The 22,398-nt window shown below is 44.5% G+C and overlaps 1 protein-coding gene across 5 annotated transcripts in view; it reads left to right on the top strand.

The window, feature by feature from the left end:
- FCHO1 (FCH and mu domain containing endocytic adaptor 1) overlaps positions 1-22,398 on the top strand; it is a 276,363-nt gene that overhangs the window by 6,645 nt on the left and 247,320 nt on the right. For 4 of the 5 annotated variants that reach the window (XM_077475562.1, XM_077475564.1, XM_077475563.1 and 1 more), the window contains exon 2: positions 8,234-8,293. The gene's annotated coding sequence lies outside the window, so the exon portion shown is untranslated. Of the gene's footprint in view, positions 1-6,043; positions 6,083-8,233; positions 8,294-22,398 lie in introns of those variants that run through there. The other variant, XM_077475558.1, reaches the window with a different exon arrangement.

Here is a 22,398-nt window from a genome sequence, read left to right as displayed (position 1 = left end):
TGCTCCCCATTCACATCTGAGACCTTGTAACACTGAGTCGCATGGCACCAGGGAGGGAAAATGGATAATTGGGCCCAATTTGGACATTTTCACTTAGGGGTGTACTCACTTTTGTTGCCAGCGGTTTAGACATTAATGGCTGGATGTTGAGTTATTTTGAGGGGACAGCAAATTTACACTGTTATACGAGCTGTACACTCACTACTTTACAGTGTAGCAAAGTGTCGCATGAAAAAATATAATAAAATATTTACACAAATGTGAGGGGTGTACTCACTTTTTTGAGATACCGTATGTAAGGGGACACTGCAATTTTCATGTAATTTCAATATTGTTACTGAAAATTATTTTGTTTTGTAGAGGAGGATTTGTTAAACCGTGCTGAGCACTTAACGCATATATGGGGTGGCAAGAAAGGTGGGCTTAAAGAGGAAGTAAACCCTTACAAACCACTTTGACCAACAGGTAAGCCTAGATTAAGGCTTACCTGTAGGTCCAAGAAATATCTCCTAAACCTATATGGTTTAGGAGATATTTGCCCGAAAACGGGCACCGCTGTCTACGGCGCATGCGCCGTAGACAGCGGCGCGCAGGCGCACTAAACGCGGCAGTTCCAAGAATGGAGCTGCCACATTTGTCGACTCCCGTGCGCATGCGCGGGAGTGACGTCATCGCGGCTTTGCCGAATGACAGCGGCGGAGCTGCGAGACGCCACTCCCGTGCGCATGCACGGGAGTGACGTCATCGCGGCTTCGCCGCTGTCATTCGGCGGAGCTGCGAGACGCCACAAGCAAGATGGATGCGGCGGACTACAGGGGACAGCGGCGACTTCGCTGGCTCCTGTGTCAGGTAAGTGACACATAATGGGCTACTATGCGATGCATAGTAGTCCATTATGCTTTACCTTTGCAGGGAAAAAAAGAGGAAGTAAACTCATCAGGGTTAACTTCCTCTTTAACCACTTTCAGACCGGACCATTTTGCTGGTAAATGACCAGAGGTCTTTTTACAATTTGGCACTGCGCTGCTTTAACTGGTAATTGCGCGGTCATGCAATGTTGTACCCAAACAAAATTTGCGTCCTTTTCTTCCCACAAATAGAGCTTTCTTTTGATGGTATTTGATTGCCTCTGCGATTTTTATTTTTTGCGATATAAATGGAAAAAGACCGCAAATTTTGAAAAAAAATGATATTTTCTACTTTTTGTTATTAGAAAAATCCAATAAACTCAATTTTAGTCATACATTTAGGCCAAAATGTATTCAGCCACATGTCTTTGGTAAAAAAAAAGTCAATAATTGTATATTTATTGGTTTGCGCAAAAGTTGTCACATCTACAAACTAAGGTACGTTTTCTGGAATTTACGCAGCTTTTAGTTTACGACTGCCTATCTCATTTCTTGAGGTGCTAAAATGGCAGGGCAGTACAAAACCCCCCCAAATTACCCCATTTTGGAAAGTAGACCCCCTAAGGAAATTGATAAGTGGCATGTTGAGCCCATTGAATATTTTATTTTTTTGCCTCAAGCGATTGAATAATGACAAAAAAAAAATTTTTTTTTTTTTTTTTTTACACAAAGTTGTCACTAAATGATATATTGCTCACACATGCTATGGGCATATGTGAAATGACACCCCAAAATAAATTCTGCTGCTTCTCCTGAGTACGGGGATACCACATGTGTGTGATTTTTTTTTTGGGAGCCTAGCCGCGTACGGGGCCCCGAAAACCAAGAACCGCCTTCAGGTTTTCTAAGGGCGTAAATATTTGACTTCACTCCTCACTACCTATTACAGTTTTGAAGGCCATAAAATGCCAAGATGGCACAAAACCCCCACAAATGACCCCATTTTAGAAAGTAGACACCCCAAGCTATTTGCTGAGAGGCATGTTGAGTCCATGGAATATTTTATATTTTGCCACAAGTTGCGGGAAAATTACAAACTTTTTTTTTTTTTTTTTCACAAAGTTGTCACTAAATGATATATTGCTCACGCATGCCATGGGCATATGTGAAATGACACCCCAAAATAAATTCTGCTTCTTCTCTTGAGTACGGGGATACCACATATGTTGGACTTTTTGGGAGCCTAGCCGCGTACGGGGCCCCGAAAACCAAGCACCGCCTTCAGGCTTTCTAAGGGCGTTACAGTTTTGAAGGCCATAAAATGCCAAGATGGCACAAACGCCCCCCAAATGACCCCATTTTGGAAAGTAGACACCCCTAAATTTAGGGGTACACTAGTGAGACTAGGTAATAAATGGCGGGTGCCCTGAAACTATAAAAAAATAACTAACCAACCAGCGTCACCTGTAACAGTTATATGGTGATCACTGGTGAAAGGGTTAACTAGGGGGCAATCAGGGGGCTTTATGCGGTAGTATATGGGGGTCCCTGGCGCTATAAAAAGCTGCGGCGAACCTAAATACCTACCTGCCTAACTAGCGTCACCTGTGACACTAATACAGCGATCAGAAAAACGATCGCTTATTAGGCTGGGTTCACACTGGAGCGATGCAGGAATGCCACAAATCCGCGGCGGGTTCCCGCATCGCATGCCTCCCGGCGGCAGTTCACACTGCTCTATGCGAACTGCTGGGAGTGTCAGTAAAATGTTAATGACACCCCCAGATCAGTTCGCATATCGCAGTGCGATCTGCAAACTCGGATCGCATGGTGTGAACACCCATGCGATCCGATTCTGCTGCGGACCAAAAAAAGGGTCCCGTGCGAGTTTGCGGCGGGTGCGACGCAAATTCAGCAATACTATCTGTATGGCTGAAATCGAATCGCACAGAGATCGGATGTGATTTGCACTGCAGTGCGGTGCGAATCACATTCGTTCTCGTAAACCGCTGCAATGTGAACCCAGCCTTAGTGACACTGGCGACGGGGGGTGATCACGGGGTTAAACCTTTATTGGGGGGGTTAGGGGGGCACATTAGAACTAAAGGGGGCTAACCCTAACTGCCCTAACAGTTATTACAGTCACAAATGTCACCAATGCAAAAAAAATAAAAAATGCAATTGGTGTCACTGTGACTGGGGGGGGCAGGGGTAATTGGGGGGGTGATCGGGGGGTAAAGGGGGGGGTGTGAGTGTGCCTGGCATGTTCTACTGTACGTGTGGTGTGTTGGTGCAACTCACCGATCCTCTCTCCTCGGTGCCGGAACGAAAAATACCGACACAGAGGAGAGAATACATCACTTCCTCTCCTGTGAGGAGAGGAAGTGATGTCACGGAGCATTTCTATTCGTCGGGAGCGATCGCGAGGGGGTGGCCATGAATGAATGGCCGCCCCCTCATCCCGGATCGCTCCCGAACGAATGCCGACCGCCGCAGGCACCGGGGGGGGCCCGATCGGGCCCCCCACCCGCGGGAAGGCAGGGACTTATATATACGCCCATATGCCTGCTCGTGCCATTCTGCCGACGTATATCGTCGTGCGGCGGTCGGCAAGTGGTTAAAGTATAACTTTACCCATAACAACTTGATAAAAAATAATGTTCTTCAACAAAAAAAAACATACATTTCACAATACTAATTCTGCTACCATAATTGATGTGTGCTGTAAAAATGCCTCCCTCTAGCATCGCTCCTGTTTCCTTTTGCTGGAGGCTGCCATTTTTCCTGAAGCCCAGAGCCCCTGAACATCAGTAAATCATTAAGTGGAACAAAAAAACCCATTACATTTCTGGAATTCTGGGATTGCTAACTCTCACATATACTTGTGTCCGCAACCAAAATTGTCAAACCATCAAATAGCTGGTGTCATAACTGATCACATGTGCAGTACCATGGCAGTTGCAGATCAAACAGAAGCAGCTTCCTTGGCTGTAAAGGATAGGAGGGTTTAATTCTGCTTTTAAGGCTGTTACCAGATCGGCCGCTACAAACTTGGCAGTGCCTAAAAATAAAGAGCAACTGAGCATGTGCATCGCAGGGTGAGGCAGTGTATTACTGGGTTATAAACATTATAGGCACTTCTTTTAAATGTTTTACATTCTGTACCTGCAAAAGGGGCCAACCTGAAGTGATCTAGCAGGACCTAATCTTCTGCCTAAAGTTCCACTTTAAATATCTAGAGCCTGCATATATCTGTTCATGGCGGCATGAGATTGTGTGCTGAAAGCATGCTCACTGTATGCCCCAGAACACTGACTGAGTTGTCATGGACAGCTCCCAGTCACAATTATCAGGAGCCAGATACTCTTGGAATGCCAATTCTTTATTCTTTTACTTAAAGTGGTACTAAATATCAGCTAATTCCCACTGTGGCGCGGCGCACCCTAGCTGGGCTACTTCTCTTCTATGCCCGCAAGGCCATTGCGCTCAGCTGGCGTAAGCCCACTCCTCCCCCTCTCTCCCTGTGGAAAAAATTGGTGAACGACAGCCTGCCTCTCTACAAGGACTGCTATGTTAATAGGGGTTGCCCGCAAAAATATGACAAGGTCTGGTCCAGCTGGCTGGCGGATGCCTCCACGGCCTCAGACCCATAGCCTACTTAACGCATTTTCGTTTGTTAATGAATAGGAATATGCACCAGTGGAAATGTTGTATATCTGAGTAGCATGGTTTAGTCCTGAGTCATCCTACTGCACATGGAGTCGGCTCTTTGTGGCCGGTGAGATGCCTTGAATTCTCCGACATGTTTTTTTATGTAATGCACTGTCTTATATTGCAACTCTTTACATGTCACGCCTGTAACACTAATCGTGACCAATGTATGTGTTTTTGTTTTTGTTTTTGTCTGTCTTGTTTTGCTTTTGGTTACTTGTTCACTGTCTGAAATTCCAATAAACAGATTTGCAAAAAAAAAAAAAAAAGTGGTACTAAATAATAGGATGATCTTAATGCATTCCTGCATTAAAGCGGAACAAAAGTTCCACTGTCACAAACTTCAAGCAGGTAACCTTCTCCAGCATGTAAACTGAGCACAGCTTAGCTTACATTGCCTTTATGGTTCCTGTATGCTGGGATGATTGACACCTGCTTGTGACATCATCTCACACCGGCCAATGAAGACAGCCAAAAGCCAATAAGGGAAATAGACCATTGAAGGAAAGGCAGGCCTAGCTCCACTTGAAGGTAGAAATCACCTAGTGATTTTTCTTTTCCCCCTTCCTACCATCCTCAAACACCCATGTTTACCAGTTCCATAATTGTCTGCTTCTTGATCTTTCAGGGTGCAAATAATAATACTGGGGACAGTAGAGGAATAGGCTCCTGCTGCTGTCAGTCAAATTCTTGGGAGGAGTTGGGAGCAGGGGAGTGACCAGCTGGAAGCTGTGTGTGTTTATGGATGCACAATTTCCTCTCCCCTATCATTAGAAAAGCAGGGAGCAGCTGAAAGTGGCAACGGTTTGCAAGGTCGAGATAAGGAACATTCAGAAAAAATGCATAAAGGGTGCATCTTGCTGTGGTGCCTGGGCCAAATACTGCCACATGCTTATCATTACAACACAGCAGGGAGCAGCTGGCACCTTTCCTTGTCATACAGGGGGTGGAAGGGGTAACTGCCTACAGGTTCAGGAGGAGGGGCATTCAGCAGGGACATGGCCTGTACTAAAAATGCTGCTTGGCCATCATTACAACAACACATCTGGAAACAACTTTCCCAACCATACAGGGTATGGAGGGGGGTAATTGTTTGCAAGTATGAGATAAGGGATGCCTGGACCAATAAATACCTCTTTCCCTTTATTGCAACACAGCAGGGAATAGCTGCCAGCTCCCCAGCCATGCAGGGTAAAGGATAACTGTTTGCAGGTTCAGAAAGTGGGGCATTCTACAGTATTTGGGTTCCTGGGCTTAAATGTGCCATTGATAAGGATGCTGCCTTCTGTTAGCATGGATGTACCGCTTTCATTACAAGTAGTATTGTTTGTGGACAAGCTTGTATTCATAATGCATGCAGATGGCCATACGATGTTGTATCAGTTTTCAGTGGAGTTGAATGTGTCTGGTATGTTATCTAATGATATGCATTTAGCCATGTGACTTGCACAGCAGTCAGTGTAGGCAGCCTCCCCCTCACCATCCATAGCACAAGCACACAGAAGACACATCCACATCCTCAGGTAGGAACATTTTTGTTTGTTATTTTGTTAAATATCAATACGGTGTGAAGAATAGGAAGGATGTAACGTTTGTGTGCGTGTGGTGGTCTCCTGTGCGATACATTGTGGATCTGACCTGTCACATGCAAAGCAAATTATACACAGTATAGAGGAAGGATTTAATTCATATATTGTCTTAAGGGTTATATAGTAATTTGATTAAGTAAAACCAGAAACTGCACAATTTTCTGTTTCAGGTATTCATAGTAACTTATTCTTAAGGTACAACAGGGCTACGAGATAGAAGCATGATCGTAAGGACGGTCACACATGCATATTACCATGGCAGATGTCTCGCTCAACATGATCATACTTTATATGTGTTTCAGTCGATGATCTCTGTTGGTGGATGCTTTTTTTTTTTCAAAACGGAAAGTTGGATGATTAACACCTTCCTATCTTTTTCTCTGGCTATTTAATAACCTCTGTGTGTGCTAACCAATACTTCTAACTGTTGGATGCGCTTTTTAGCTTTCCCTAAGAAGTGCTACACAACCAGAATCTCACCCCATCATTATCCCAGTGATGGTTAAATTGGTCAATAAACAGGCTTTATATGGCCACCCATATAAAAGGGACATAGAATAATTGGTGTTAATACTTACAAGCCTAGACTTGGTGAGCTTTTTAAAGGTCAGTCTGCATACCTAGCTACTTTCCATGCCTGTTTGTGTATGCTGATGAAAATGTTGGAAAACAGATTTTATTGAAAGATGCACTAATTTAGGGAAAAAAAAAAAGAATCAAGCTGCCTTGAGAATTACAGAAATAGAACTCATCAAGGTGGCTGTCACAGGCAAGGTTCCTACTCAGTGTTGCTGTTTGGCTTCTTGAGGTGGTCCTGGTTCCGAGGCAGAGCACAGGAGCGATTTGTCCTCCTCCAGAAATAGCATTCCTTGTGCAAGTCGGATAGATGTAGTCCCCGGTGTCAAGTGGGAAAGCTGACTGTAACAATTAACAGACCACCTTGACTGCTATGGATAGTACTGCTGTTACCACTTTGACCTTTTTTTTATTTAAGAATAGAAACATGGTGTTCTAGTGTTTGAGTTTTATGCTAAATTGTGTTTTTAAAGGTACATTCTGTGTTTTTGTATATTTAACATTTTATAGTTATTGAGACTGACATTGCAGTTTTTGGTAGACACCAGTGAATTGAATCTCACCTTCAGCCTGAAACACTCAGGTGGAATTTCTGGCTCTGCCTTCCCCCTGAGGTCATTTGAGACCCAAGCAAAGGTAACCAAATGGCTTGGGGTACAGGGAAACGCTCACAGGCCTAGCCTACAAAGGTATAAGTAGGTGACAGAAGTAAAAACCCCCTGGTGCCCACCTGAACTGTAAGGCCCCAACACGATGGCTAGTTTGCTGTGTTCAGAGGTGGCTAAATGCAGCTGCACTCTGCCATATACAAACTGGCTCATTAGCTGCAGTCAGTTAGGCCGGCCATAGATGGAGCAATATTTTTTTTTTTCCCCTTTTTTCTTTTCTGCAATTGTGGGTCCCCAATGTACAGCTATAGTGTGCTTCCAGTGTGGGGGAAGGGTTAGCTGGGAGAACACACAGTTCCAGTAGCCAGCCAGGAGAAAACAGTTCTTATTGCTACCAGCTATAACCACTGGCAATAATTGCATAAGAAATCAGTCAACTTGGGTACATTCAGCCTGCCCATACACTGTTCGACTCTCTGCCGTTCCCTGGTTAACTGAACGAGATTTGAACCGTTTGTGTCCACAAACTCCACAGAAGGGCTATCCCTGGGCACATCTAGGGTTGGTCAAAGGCTCCAACTGTATAGAGAACAATTATGACAGTATACATATCATAGTTTTAACACAGATGTTTAGTGTGAATGTAATAACATGTATCTGTATTGCAAGGTACATCTAGATGAACAAGTATAGCAACCGCTGTGAGCTGCAGATCGTATTTTCAGTCATTTTGGAAACCACAAGAGAGGCTATTTTTGAATCATGAATCATGAAAAAAAAGAATGTTATATCGATGATGAACTGATATTTTCAGTTACGTTTTAGCTGCGATATGAAGTAACAATGACTTCCATATCAGCTGCTAGTGAGTGAAATCTAAACCTGTGGTATCTCCTTGCAGTGATAACCCTTTCTACCCTGTCAGAGGATGTTGAAGAATGAGCAACAGAACCTGGGTGCTGTGAGTACTACTCGGTCTGCAACTTTATGGTAGAATTTATATGCAGTCGTATTTTCATCTTCTCTTAAAGTGATGAGGGTTTCAGTAGTCACTGTTCCACATTGTTTAACAGGGTTCGTCCTCTTTATTCAAAAGGATATTCTAACACCCGCATTAATAAGCCTGCCTTCATTAACAGCAAAATGTTCCTCCTTCTGCTGTCCTTTTTATAATTTCTTGGAAATCAAGTTCTCTCATATGATAAACATCACTATTGCTGTAGAATTGGAATGGGTGAGCTGCAACATCTGTATAACCTGCAATGGCTTTACTGATTAACTCAGAGACCACCAGTGCTGGCACAAGTATGGATTTTTAGAAGAGGAAGACTGGTGTATGTCTTTTCACAGAGAGGTCTTAATCACTTGAGCTCTGGAAGATTTTACCCGCTTCATTAGCATGTTTTGCTATTTAGCACTGGGCTACTTTAACTGGTAATTGTGCAGTCATGCAATGCTGTACCCACCATTGGGTTTTTTGATTTTTTTTGGGGGGGATTTATAAACTAATGTCGGTAAACAATGACTTTTAATGGGACTGCGATAATGACTGACACAGGGGGCAGGCTAACTGCCACTGACATCACCAGTGACATTAATACAGTGATCCGTGCTAATACTATACACCGCCACTGTACTAATTGACACTGGCTGGGAAGGGGTGACCATCTAGGGTGCTTTGCCTACAGCCGCCCATGAACCACTTGCCGCCTGCCCGTGTACAATGTACTGCAAGCAGGTGATCGGCAAGTGGTAAAGTGGATATTTCCATTCCTCTTGCTATCCAATTTAGCAGTTCCCATGCATAGCGGCCAAAATATGTACAGTCTATAACAAAATATGATCTGTTTGTAGGGCTTCAATCAGGACAGTTTTCCCAGCCCAGGGTCCTGGGTATATGGCCAAGATGCTTTTACTCACACTGTGGTAGAACTGCATGATTCTGTATAAAATGAGAATCACAATTTTTTTGCTTAGAAAAAAGATCATGATTCTTTCATGATTCTTAATATCATACAAAAAAAATGGGCTAACTTTACTGTTAATTTTTTTTTTTTTTCATGGAAGTGTATCCCCCCCCCCCCCCCCCCCCCAAAAAAATAGCATTTAAAAGACCACTGTGCAAATACAGTGTGACATAAAATATTGCAACGACCTCCATTTTATTTCTCTAGGGTCTCTGCTAAAAGAAATATAAATATATATATTACAGTTGTGCTCATAAGTTTATACACCCTGGCAGAATTTATTATGGCCATTTTTCAGAGAATAATGAATAACACAAACGCTTTTCTTTCATTCATGGTTAGTGTTTGGCTGAAGCCATTTATTATCAGTCAACTGTGTTTACTCTTTTTAAATCATAATCACAACAGGAACTACCAAAATGACCCTGATTTGATCTGAAGTTAACATACCCCAGTTCTTAATATCTTAATGACAGCTTGAAGACTTTTGTGGTATTTGTGGATGAGGCTCCTTTATGTTCTCAGATGGTAAAGCTGCCCTTTTCTCTTGGTAAAAAGCCTCCAGTTGGGCTGTCTTGTATGAACTGCACGTTTTGAGATCTCCCTAGAGTGGCTCAATGATATTGAGGTCAGGAGAGATGGCCACCCCAGAACCTTCACTTTATTCTGCTGCAGCCAATGACAGGTCGACTTGGCCTTGTGTTTTGGATTGTCATGTTGGAATGTACAAGTACATCCCATGCGCAGCTTCCTGGCTGATGAGTGGAAATGTTCCTCCAGTATTTTTTGAGAACATACTGCAGTCACCTTGCCAACAATTTTTATCAAATTTTTTGTGCCTTTTGTAGCCCACACATCAGCGATCCACCTTTTCATCATAGGCCTGGTTGACTCCTCTCCAAATGTAGTGTTTATGGTTGTGGCCAAAAGCTCAAGTTTGGTCTCATCACTCCAAATGACTTTGTACCAGAAGGTCTGAGGCTTGTCTCTGTGCTGTTTGGGGTATTGTAAGCGGGATACTTTGGCTTTTACATAGTAATAGCTTTCTTCTGGTGACTTGACCATGCAGCCCATCCTTCTTCTAGTGCCTCCTCATTGTGCATCTTGAAACAGCCACACCACATGTTTTCAGAGAGTCCTGTATTTCACTTGAAGTTATTTGTGGGTTTTCTTTGCATCCCAAACAATTTTCCTGGCAGTGGTGGCTGAAATTTTAGTTGGTCTGCCTGACCGTGGTTTGATTTCAACAGAACCCCTCATTTTCGACTTCTTGATTAGAGTTTGAACACTGCCGATTGGCATTCCCAATTCCTTGGATATCTTTTTATATCCCTTTCCTGTTTTATACAGTTCAACTACCTTTTACCACAGATCCTTTGACAATTATTTTGCTTTCCCCATGACTCAGAATCCAGAAACGTCAGTGCAGTACTGGATTAAAGATGTAAGGGTCTGTCAGGAGTCCACAAACACATTGACCTTTTATCCACACACACTAATTACAAGCAAACAGATCACAGGTGAGGATGGTTACCTTTTTAATAGCCATTCAAACCCCTTTCTGTCAACTTGTGTGCATGTTATCAGGCCAAAATCACCAGGGTATGTAAACTTTTTTGATCAGGGCCATTTGGGTAGTTTCTGTTGTGATTATGATTTAACCACTTAACAACCGGCCCATAGCCGAATGACGGCTACAGGGCGATTTGCTTAACTCTGGGAGGACTTTATAGCACGTCCTCCCAGATTTCCGCTCTCGGAACTTGAGAGCATCCGTGACCTGTGGACCCGGCGCATCACGGATCACGGTAAACGGCCGCTCATTGCGGCCGTTTACTACGTGATCGCTACGTCAAATGACAGAGCGATCACTTGTAAACAAACCGTCATGTTATGACGCTGGTTCCTCCCTCCCCTCTCTGTACCAATTGGAGAGATGTGGGCTGGATCTGCAGTGCCCACAGCGCTGCTTACCGACAATTAACCCCGCAATACCCAGCAAATCCCTGCCAATACTCTGCAATGCCCTGCCAATACTCTGCTGGGTATTGCAGGACATTGCTGGGTATTGCAGAGTATTGGCAGGGCATTGCTGGGTATTGCAATGTCCTGCCAATACTCTGCAATACCCAGCAATGCCCTGCCAATACTCTACAATGCCCTGCCAATACCCAGCAATACTTTGAAATACTCTGCCATAAATTGCAATACCCAGCTATACTCGGTGATACCATGCAATACCCAGCCATACTTGGCCATGCTCAGCCATACTCGGTGATACCCAGCCATGCTCGGCCATGCTTGGCTGTACTCAGCCTCTGTATGTGGCCAGGCTGTGGAAGTCTCACACATGTGATATCGCCGTACTCAGGAGGAGTAGGAGAATCTATTTTGGGGTGTCATTTTTGGTATGTACATGCTATGTGTTAGAAATATTATATAAATGGACAACTTTGTGTTTAAAAAAAAAAAAAAAAAATGCATTTTAACCACTTCCCGCCCACCGGCCGTCATATGACGTCCTTGACTTTGTGTGGGGATATTCAGATATCATCTTTTTCACCCCGCGATTCCCTACACCATAAGAATGATCATATCGGCTGTTCCGCTGCTTGATCGTTCTTACAGGAGGCGAGAGGGGACGTGCCCCCCCATCCCGCCGCCCTCCGTTGCTTCTACCGACTTGCCAATACGATCAAAGCCAGAATCATTTTTATTTTTATTTATTTTTCAGGCTTCCCAGCCTAGAGGTAAGATGAGGGGTCTTATTGACCCCCATATCTCACTGTAAAGAGGACCTATCATGCCATATTCCTATTACAAGGGATGTTTACATTCCTTGTAATAGGAATAAAAGTGATCAAACATTTTTTTTGGGGGGGGGAGAAAGTGTCAAACTAAAATAAAAAATAAAGTAAAATGAACAATAAAAAAAATGTCCCCATGTGCTCGCATGCAGAAGCGAACGCATATGTAAGTCCCGCCCACATATGAAAACAGTGTTCAAACCACACATGTGTGGTATTGCTCTGAACGTTAGGCTGCTTTCACACTGCAGCGGGAGCGGCGTCGGCGGTAAAGTGCCGCTATTTTTAGCGGCGCTTTACCGTCGTTTTAGCGGCGGTCTGCGGGCGCTAGCAGGGTGGTTTTAACCCCCGCTAGCGGCCGAAAAAGGGTTAAACCCGCCCGCAAAGCACCGCTGCAGCGGCGCTTTGCCGGCGGTATTGCCGCGGTGTCCCATTGATTTCAATGGGTAGGAGCGGTGAATACACCGCTCCTTCACCGCTCCAAAGATGCGGCTAGCAGGACTTTTTTCACCGTCCTGCCAGCGCATCGCTCCAGTGTGAAAGCCCTCCGGCTTTCACACTGGAGAGAAAGGGGCCGTTTTTTTTCAGGCGCTACACAGGTGCTATTTTTAGCGCTGTAATGCCTGAATACCGCCCCAGTGTGAAAGCAGCCTTAGAGTGAGAGCAATCATTTTGGCGCTCCTCTGTAACTCAAAAAATGTAACCAGTAAAAAATTAAAGCGTCGCCTATGGGGATTTTTAAGTAGCGACGTTTGACGCCATTCCACGAGCGTGTGCAATTTTGAAGGGTGACATGTTGGGTATCTATTTACTTGGCTTAACTTCAGCTTTCACATTATGCAAAAACATTGGAATAACTTTCCTCTTTTGTGCTTTAAAAAAAAAAATGTTTTCTTTTCCAAAAAAAGGGTTTGAAAAATTGCTGCGCAAATACTGTACGACCACCATTGTATTCTCCAGGGTCTTTGCTAAAAAAACATATAATGTTTTGGAGTTCTATGTAATTTTTCTAGCAAATAAATGATGATTTTTACATGTAGGAGAGAAATGTCAGAATTGTCCTGGGTGCTCCAGAAAGCCTGATGGTGCTCCCTGCATGTTGGGCCTCTGTGGCCACGCTGTGTAAAAGTCTCACACTTGTGGTATCGCCATACTCAGGAGAAATAGCAGAATGTGTTTTGGGGTGTAATTTGTGGAGGGACGGACCTGTCACAGCGCCGCTCTCCCCTATGGGAGATCGGGTGATGACGGACCGCAGAGTCCATCGTCATCCGATCCGTAGACGGATGGAAAAATAGCTTTTTCCTCCATCACACTTTTTCGGATCGGAGCGGGTCGCATGTCAGCGGACTTGTCACCGCTGACATCCGACGCTCCATAGAGCTCTATGGAGCATCCATTCAGGTCCACCTGAAAAACTGACAGGCGGACCTGAACAGATCGTCAGTGTGAAAGGGGGCCTTAGGGTCTCAAGAAATGAGATGTGATAAATTTTCAGATATTGGCACCATAGCTTGTGTACTCTATAACTTTCACAAAGACCAAATAATATCCACCAATTTGTACTTATTTTGTACTTATTTTTACCAAAGATATGTAGTGGTATAAATTTTGGCCAAAATTTATGAAGAAAGACAAATTACTAATCTGCTAAATTTTATAACAGAAACGAAGAAAAATTCATTTTTTTTTTTTTTTTTTTTTTACAGAATTTTCGGTCGTTTTTTTTTTTCTTTTTATAGCACACAAAATAAAAACCCAGCGGTGATTAAATGATTACCACCAAAAGAAAGCTCTATTTGTGTGAAAAAAAGAACAAAAATTTCATATGGGTACAGTGTTGCATGACTGAGTAATTGTCATTCAAAATGTGAGAGCACCGAAAGCTGAAAATTGGTTTGGTTATTAAGGGGGTTTAAGTGCCCAGTGGTCAAGTGGTTAATGAGTAAACACAGTTGATTGATAATAAATGGCTTCAGCCAAACACTAACCATGAGTAAAAGTAAAGTTTTTGTGTTATTCATATTCTCTGAAAAATGGCTATGAAAGCATAAATTCCGCCAGGGTGTGTTTGTGTGTACATACATATGTATGTATGTGTGTGTATATATATATATATATATATATATATATATATATATATATATATATATATATATATATATATATATATATATATATATATATATATATATATATATATATATATATATATATATATATATATATATATATAATTATATATATATATAATTATAGTGTGTATGTATGTTGGTTGTTATGGCTGGGAAGCCAATCGCCCGCTCTAAAAATCAGTACCGTGATGCGGGCATCATCCCGGTATAACCCCCGGAAGCCGAGTACGCACATCTGCGTACACTCGGCGGCAAGGGGTTCATTTGTACTGATAAGGGGCAGGATTGCTTTTTAACCCTTTCATGACTAAGCCTATTTTTGACATTTTGGTGTTTACAAGTTAAAATCCAGATTTTTTTGCTAGAAAATTACTTTGAACCCCCAAACATTATATATATTTTTAGCAGAGAATCTAGAGAAGAAAATGGCAATTGTTGCAATATTTTATGTCGCAGAGTATTTGTGCAGCGGTGTTTTTAAACGCAACTTTTTGGGAAAGGGGACGATTTCATGAAAAAAAAAAAAACGGTAAAGTTTGCCCAATTTGTTTGTATCGTGTGAAAGCTGTTACGTCGAGTAAATGGATACCAAACATGTCACGCTTTATAATTGTACGTACTCGTGGAATGACGACAATCTACGGTACCAAAAAAAATAAAAAATCTCCATAGGCGATGCTTTAAAAAAAAAAAATCCGGTTACCAGGTTAGAGTTGCAGAGGAGGTCTAGTGCTAGAACTTCCGTATGCGTTTTCTTTGCTGCGCAAGCTCGCGGTGATGGGGGCACTTAAAACAAAACAAAACATTTTTTTATTTTTATTTTTTTGAAATTAATTGTTTTGAAAAATTATTATTTTTTTTCACTTTTATTGCTATCACAAGGAATGTAAACATCCCTTGTGACAGTAATAGGTGGTGACAGGTACTCTGGAGGGATCGGGGGTCTAAAAGACTCCCCCAATCCTTCCTTTGCGCTTCAAAGTATTCAGATTGCCATTTTCGAAGATTCTGAATACTGTATATTTTTTTTAAACTGGCACCATTGGCAGCCGAGTAAACGGGAAGTGACGTCATGACGTCGCTTCCGTGTTTACAATTAGGAGGCTGGAATGAAACCACTTACGGCTTCATTCCAGTCTGTCCCTAACTGCCAGAAGCGGCGGATTATTGATTGGGGCTCCTGATGGAACGCGATCCCTGTTAAGAGCAGCGGGAGGGTGGGACATCCCGCTCTGCTGGTATAACAGCCGCACATCTGTGTACGCTCGGCGGCAAGGGGTTAATTACTGATAGATTTCAGCTGGCGTCTTGACTTTCCATGCCTTTTTGCACCTCTCTTTCTTTATGTGTTTCAGTTCTTTTCCCCTGTGTCATTCCATTTTATTAAACATAACTTGATTTCTAAGCTGATGTGTTTTTGAGGTCTTTGTACACTGGTGAAAATGATTTGATCTCCCGAGTTAATGCCAAAGATCTTCATTTTGGTCTCCTCTCACAACACTTTCTCCCAATCCTTCTCTGAATCATTTAGATGTTCATTGGCAAACTTCAGATGGGTCTGTACATGTATGAGTCTTCTTGAGGAAGGGAACCTTGCAGGCGCTGCAGAATTTCAATCCATGGCAGTGTATTGTGTTACCAATTGTTTGGTGACTGTGGTTCCAACTGCCTTCAGATCATTCACAAGCTGATCCCAAGTAGTTTTGGGCTGATCCCCCCCCCCCCCCCCCCCCCCCCCCACTTTTCTCGTGATCATCCTTACCCCATGAGGCAACATCTTGCACGGAGCTCCAGACCGAGGGAGATTGATGGTTATTTTGTATTTCTGCCATTTGCGAGTAATCGCTTAAACAGTTGTCTTCTTCTCACCAAGCTTCTTGCTGATGGTCTTTGTAGCCATCCCAGCCTTGTCCAGGTCTACAATCTTGTCCCTGGCGTCCTTTTGACAGCTCTTTGATCTTGGCCCATGATGGTGAGGTTTCAATGGAAGATTCTGTGGACAGGTGTCTTTTATACACATAATGAGTTGTAGTTCGGAGTACCTTCTTGAATTGACAGGACTAATCTGTGTACCACATACTGGAGCCAGAATTATTGATGGTTGGTAGGGGATCAAATACTTATTTTGCTCACTGAACTGCAACTCGATTTATAACATTTATCCTCTTTTTGTCTGGATTTTTGGTTGATATTCTCTCTCTATCATTTAGAATATACCTATGATAAGAAATTATAGACCCTTTATCTCTTTGTAAGTGGGCAAATTAACAAAATCTGTAGGGGATCAATTCAAATAATTTTCCCCACTGTATGTATGGATTGCATATGTTGTTACCGACATGTGGTGCTAATTTCATATGTCAATAAATAGCACCTTGTAGAAATGTATTTGCCCAGAGAAATGGTGACATGTTCAATACTTATTTTACCTGCTGTGTGTGTGTGTGTGTGTGTGTGTGTGTGTGTGTGTGTGCGTGTGTGTATGTATGTATGTATATATAATATATATTATTAGTGTGTATTTACACTTCCCTTCTCTCAATTATATCTGTTTGTATAAATATATACATATACAGTGTATATACATTTTTAACCCACTGGTGCTGATATAGAAGACTTATTTTCTTCCTATATCTCTAATCGCACCAGCTTCCTTCCCAGATTTTCCACCTTTTTTGAGCTGGAGAATCTGGGACACTGGCGATATTTCAGACTAATGGCCAGTAAGAGCTTCAGATCTGACTTTCGTAAACTGGCCGTTTGTGACAGAACAGTTGTATGCTGTGATGAGAAGCTCAACAGGAGCACCATTGGATCCCTTGGTACCAGAGTCATCAGCAGTTCGCTCAGTTTCCCTGCTACTTGTTCCCAGTAGGTCTGGATTTTAGGGCAGCCCCACATCATATGCCAGACTGTGCCTACTTCTGTGTTGCATCTGGAGCATGAAGGGTCTAAGTTCGGGTATATGTTGGCCATTCTATGTGGGATGTAGTACACCCTATGGATGAACTTCAACTGGATAAATCTATCCTTGGCCATAATCATGGATGGGATAAAGGTTGATATACAGTCCTCCCATTCGTATTCTCCCAGGGACGGAATATCCTCCCTCCATTTTTCAAACATGCCCGTGGGTTTGGTGTCCTAGGCTACCGTCAGGTACAGATAGAGGGTAGAGAGGGGCTTTCCCGTTACACTGGAAATGAGCAAGCGCTTGATGGAGTCAGACTTGTGTCGGTGCCTCTGGGATTTGAGCCTTCATGGCATGTCTCAGCTGCCAGAACCTAATTTCCGAGGTGTTGGGAAGAGAATATGTGTACTTCAGTTCGATGAAGAGCATAATTTGGACACCGTGCCAGTCCTGAGGAGCTGCGGGCAGGAGTTTTTAGCCGACGCCGCGGACTAGGCTGAAGCCGCGGCCTTGCCTAAAATCTCCTGCCCGCAGCTCCTCAGGACCGACATGGTGTCCGCTCCGGTCCTGGTGGAAAAAAAAAATCAAATTGATTTGCTGAAAATTTGAATTGATTTAACCTTTCTCTCAACTCTATTCAAGATTCAAATCAATTTTTTTCCCCCAGCCCTACTAAGCGTCGCTTTCATAGGTACTGTCAGGTCGTGTGGAGCTTTGAGCCCTCTAAATGCGAGGTTGTTCAATGCTGTGTAGGACCCTTGTATAGCCGCCTCCAGTCTCACCTCTGGATTCTTTCTAGGCTGGGAGAACCACCACCTGACTGTGAGCAGGACTGCTGCCCAGTAGTATATGAAGAAGTTGGGCATTGCCAAGTCTCATGCAGAGAGAGGAATGTACAGTATGTGTTTTGCCACTCTGGGCGGCCTCCCTGCCCACAAAAAAGGTCATTATACCCTCAAGATGCCAGAAAAAGGCCCGAGGAATGTGTGATGAGGTATTTCGGAAGAAATATAAGAATTTCGGGAGATATACCATCTTCAGAAGATTGACTCTACTGACTGGGGTCAGTGGTAGGGTCCGCCACGATGCTCATTTAGTTCTCTATGACTGTTTCTGTCGTGCTAGTGATTTTAACACCCAAGTATGTGAATTCATCAATCCACTTGAGAGGGGTACCCCGTGTCTAATCTAGGGATGGAGGGGTGCAGCAGGAACAGAACCGTCTTGGCCCAAATTATGCAGATTCCCGAGAATCTTCTGAAGTGGTCACATAGCTTCAGGGCCCTCACCAGTGACCCAGAGGCATCCGCATGATAGAGCAGGGTGTCGTCCACATAGAGGGACACCTTCTTCTCTATCATGCCCACTGTTATGCCGCTTTCCTTCTCCTCTGCAGGTAGGGCTATGGCTAAGGGCTCTAGTGCCAGTGCAAATAATCCCTGTTGACAGGAGGCACCCTTGGCGCTTGCCCCGTTCCAAGGGAAAACTGTCTGAGAGGCAGCCATTTGTGCGTACTTTGGCCCTCCGCTCGGCATACAGCATCCTCAACTATATCATGAATCTAGGGCCAAATCCAAACCTGGAAAGGACCCCCCAGAGGTAGCCCCACTTGACAGTCAAAAGCTTTCTTCGCATCGAGTGAGGCCACCACTCCCGCCGATTCTGGATGTGCTCTGGCTATGTGTGTAAAGATTCTCCTAATATTTAATGTCCATGCCCTTCCCCGGCATGAACCCAGTTTGGTCCGGGTGAACCAATGCTAGTATAACTGTGGTCAGTCTGTCGGCTAAAACTTTGGCCAGCAGTTTTACATCAACGTTTATCAGGGAGATTGGGCGATACGAGGAGCATAGAGAGGGATCTTTCCCAGGCTTAGGAATTACTACCACCACTGCCTCGCTCAAGGAGCTTGGGAGTTCCTCTGTCTTGTGTGCCTCCTGCAGCATGGTGTGTAGTCAGACCACTATTTCCTAAGTCTATTGTTTATAGAATTCAACTGGTTTGCCATCAGGGCTGGGGGTCTTGCCAGATTGGAGTGATTTTAGAGCCTTCAGCAGTTCTACCGAGATAGGCATGTCAAGCGCATCAGGACTGGTATATCGATGGGGTCTAAATAAGATGTCAGTTCGTACTGTGTGTATGTCGCCTTGGAGCTGTAAAGTAGACGGTAGAAGGAGACAAAGCCCTCATTCATTTTGTCAGGGTTATAAAAGGGTGCACCATTTTGGTCTTGTATGTGAGACACGCATATCCCTCTGGCCTGCTCCTGTGATAGCCAGGCCAACAGTTTTCCCGATCTTTTACCTTGCTCAAAAATACGTTGGGACTGGGCTAGCAGTTTCTGAGGGAGAGAGGTGCGCACGCGCAATATCTCACCAGTCAAGGCCTGTAGTCTAATATAATCCTAAGGGTCTCCAGTCCAGACAAATCTTGTCTCCTGTTCTGCATTAGCCAGTTGAGCTTGTCTCTCGCTATGAACCTTGCCTATAATAAGTTGATATTGACCTCTAGTGTAGGCCTTAAAGGCATGACCAGCGGGGCTGCCGAGAGATCCCTGAAACGGACAATCTACCACACACCCAGAACCTGGAAAGCCGCCACAATGTGGACTCTGGGGCTGAGGATAAGTGCATGGTCAGATATGCCCTTGGGGAGTATCTTAATGTCCTTTGCCCTAGGGAGGGCAGCCCGCCCCACATAGGCCGGGTCTATCCTTGAAAAGGTGTGGTGAGACGTGTAGTGGCAGGTATAGGCCTGGGTCTGAGGATGTTTCCATCGCCACACATCTGTCAGGCCGTATGTCTCCTCCCACTCCACCAGTCCAGGGTGTGGATTACCACTCGTGGACAATCTGTCCACGGCGGGGTTCGGAACCAGGTTAAAATCTCCCACGATAAGAATATTGTCATTAGCAAAATCAGCAATTTTTGAGGTAATTTGTGTAAAGTCAATAATGCGGTGGAGGCAGAGAGAGGCCTGCTATGACGCATCTTATTGAACCCACTTCAGCGTGAATTAGTACATATCTGCAATCCGAGTCCAGCACCAGGTCTAGAAGCCGAAATGGGATAGATTTGTGTAATTAGTATGCTGACACCCCTTGCAAAGTTGGAGTTCGTGGAATGGAAGTGATAGCCGATCCGGGGCTTTTTAAGTGACAAAGTTCTACTGCCCTCTAGGTGGATCTCTTGTAGAATACATGTGTGGGTTGTGGGCCTTCACAAATTGGAATACTAGGGATCTCTTAACTGGTGAATTTAACCCCTTAAGCCCCGTACACACGAGAGGACTTATCTCCGACAGACCTCCAAAGGAGTTCCGCCGGAGTTCCGCCGGAATTCCGACGGAGTTCTGGCGGACTTTTCGACCGAACGGACTTGGACACACACCATCACACCAAACTCCGACGGAGTCGAACGTGATGACGTACGACTGGATTCGAATAAGGAAGTTCATAGCCAGTAGCCAATAGCTGCCCTAGCGTCGGTTTTAGTCCGTCGGAGTAGCATACACACGAGCGGATTTTTCGACGGGGACCGGGTCCGGCGGAGTTCCGTCGGGAAAATTTGAAGCATGCTTCATTTCTAAAGTCCGTCAGACTTTGGCGAATCAAAAGTCCGTTGCAGCCCACACATGATCGGATAGTCTGACGGACTCAGTCCGTCGGAGTTTGGATGTCGAAAAGTCCGCTCGTGTGTACGGGGCTTTAGTGTTCCAGGACAGATCTTTAAGGGATGTCATCTTCAAGTTGTTGTAGGTATACGAAGTAAACGTGTGTGCCCCTCTGGGGAGCCTTAGCTGGACTCAGAGGAAACAGAGAAGGCAGAAATTCAGCGCTAACAATTGTAATACATTAGCAGGAATTAGCAATGTGACGGACATTACTGACACATGGAGCTTAGTAATTAGGAATTTTAAGAAAACATTTTTACAAAAGCAAAAAATTATCATAACACCCAAAAGAAAAAGACTGGCCCCGTTGGGGGAACAATCCCCTCTCTCCACCCCATCCAACCCCCTTAAACTGAGAAGGGTATCCATCTCAAACAATTTCAACTCGCCGGCTGCAGGGGGGGGGGAGGGTCTGCGCAAGAGGCGAACTCAGCCCCCTGGATACTTTCTGGGGGGACCCAAGCAGCAGTCCGAGCAGCTCTCTTTGTGAGACATCCGCTGGCTGAATGCAACAAGCTGTAAGGGACATAAGTCCGGGAGGAGAAAAGTAACAGGAATGCATCCCCGCAGTAAAGTCGATCCGTTAGTAGGTTGACATACATAGTATGGCCCCTAATGCCACAGGAGGGGATAAAACAAAAACAGGGAAGCAGCAGGCTTCAATGTTCTCCATCTCTGTCAGGGGCGCTAACTTTGGTTCCCACATCAGGGGGGCTAGCCTCCACTATCGGAGCAGGGTACACATTGGGTACGAACAAGGCACAACAGGTGCAACAGAGAGGGCGCCCTATCTGTGGGCCAGTCTGCACAAGCCTAGGCCTGTGTAAAGCTCAGTGTAAGTGAGGGTGTCATGTGGTACGTACCATGCGCCGCGGCAGCGAGTGCAGCCAGATAGATGGCTCTCTGGGGAGCTGAAGAAGCGGGTTGTCTCTCCGTCCTGAACTCTAAGATGGGCTGGGAAGAGGACACTGTAACGGATGTTGCTAGCCCTCAACGTTGCCTTTACATGGTCGAACGATTTCCTGAGTTTTTGGATCTCCACTGAATAGTCATGGAAAATCATCAGCTTGGCATTCTGGTAGCGTAGGTCCCCCACATTTCTGGAGGCTCTGAAAATTTTGTCTCTGTCCCTAAAGTTTAGCAGACATAGAATGAAGGTTCACGAAGGGGCTCCAGGAGGGCCCGGTTTAGGTGGTATGCAGTGCACCCTCTCCACCACATAGTGGGGTGACAAGCGGGCCCCAGGGAGGAGGTCACGCTGCATGTCTTCTATGAAGCACGTGGGGTTTGTCCCTCCGGCTCCCTCAGGTAGACTGACAATGCAAAGGTTATTTTGCTGATTTATATTTTCGGCATCATCTTCTGTACTCCAGGGCTTTCACTTTGGTTTGGAAAGTGCGGAGCGCTGCGCCATGTTCTGCGACTGTATCTTCAGTATTACTCTTTGCTTGGTCTCTGTGACTCTGGTCCTGCGTTTGTCCAAATCTTGGCGTATGAGGCCCACGTCCATCTGTACGGTTTCTATTTTTGCTGTTAATGTGGATTGGCAGGTGGCAATGGCCGCCATGATGTCT

This window comes from Lithobates pipiens, unplaced genomic scaffold, assembly GCF_037356315.1.
Source record: "Lithobates pipiens isolate NorthernLeopardFrog02 unplaced genomic scaffold, aLitPip1_a1.2 Scaffold_13, whole genome shotgun sequence".
NCBI lineage: Eukaryota > Metazoa > Chordata > Amphibia > Anura > Ranidae > Lithobates > Lithobates pipiens.
The sequence above is the reverse complement of the archived record's forward strand: the minus strand, read 5'-3'. Positions and strand labels throughout refer to the sequence as shown.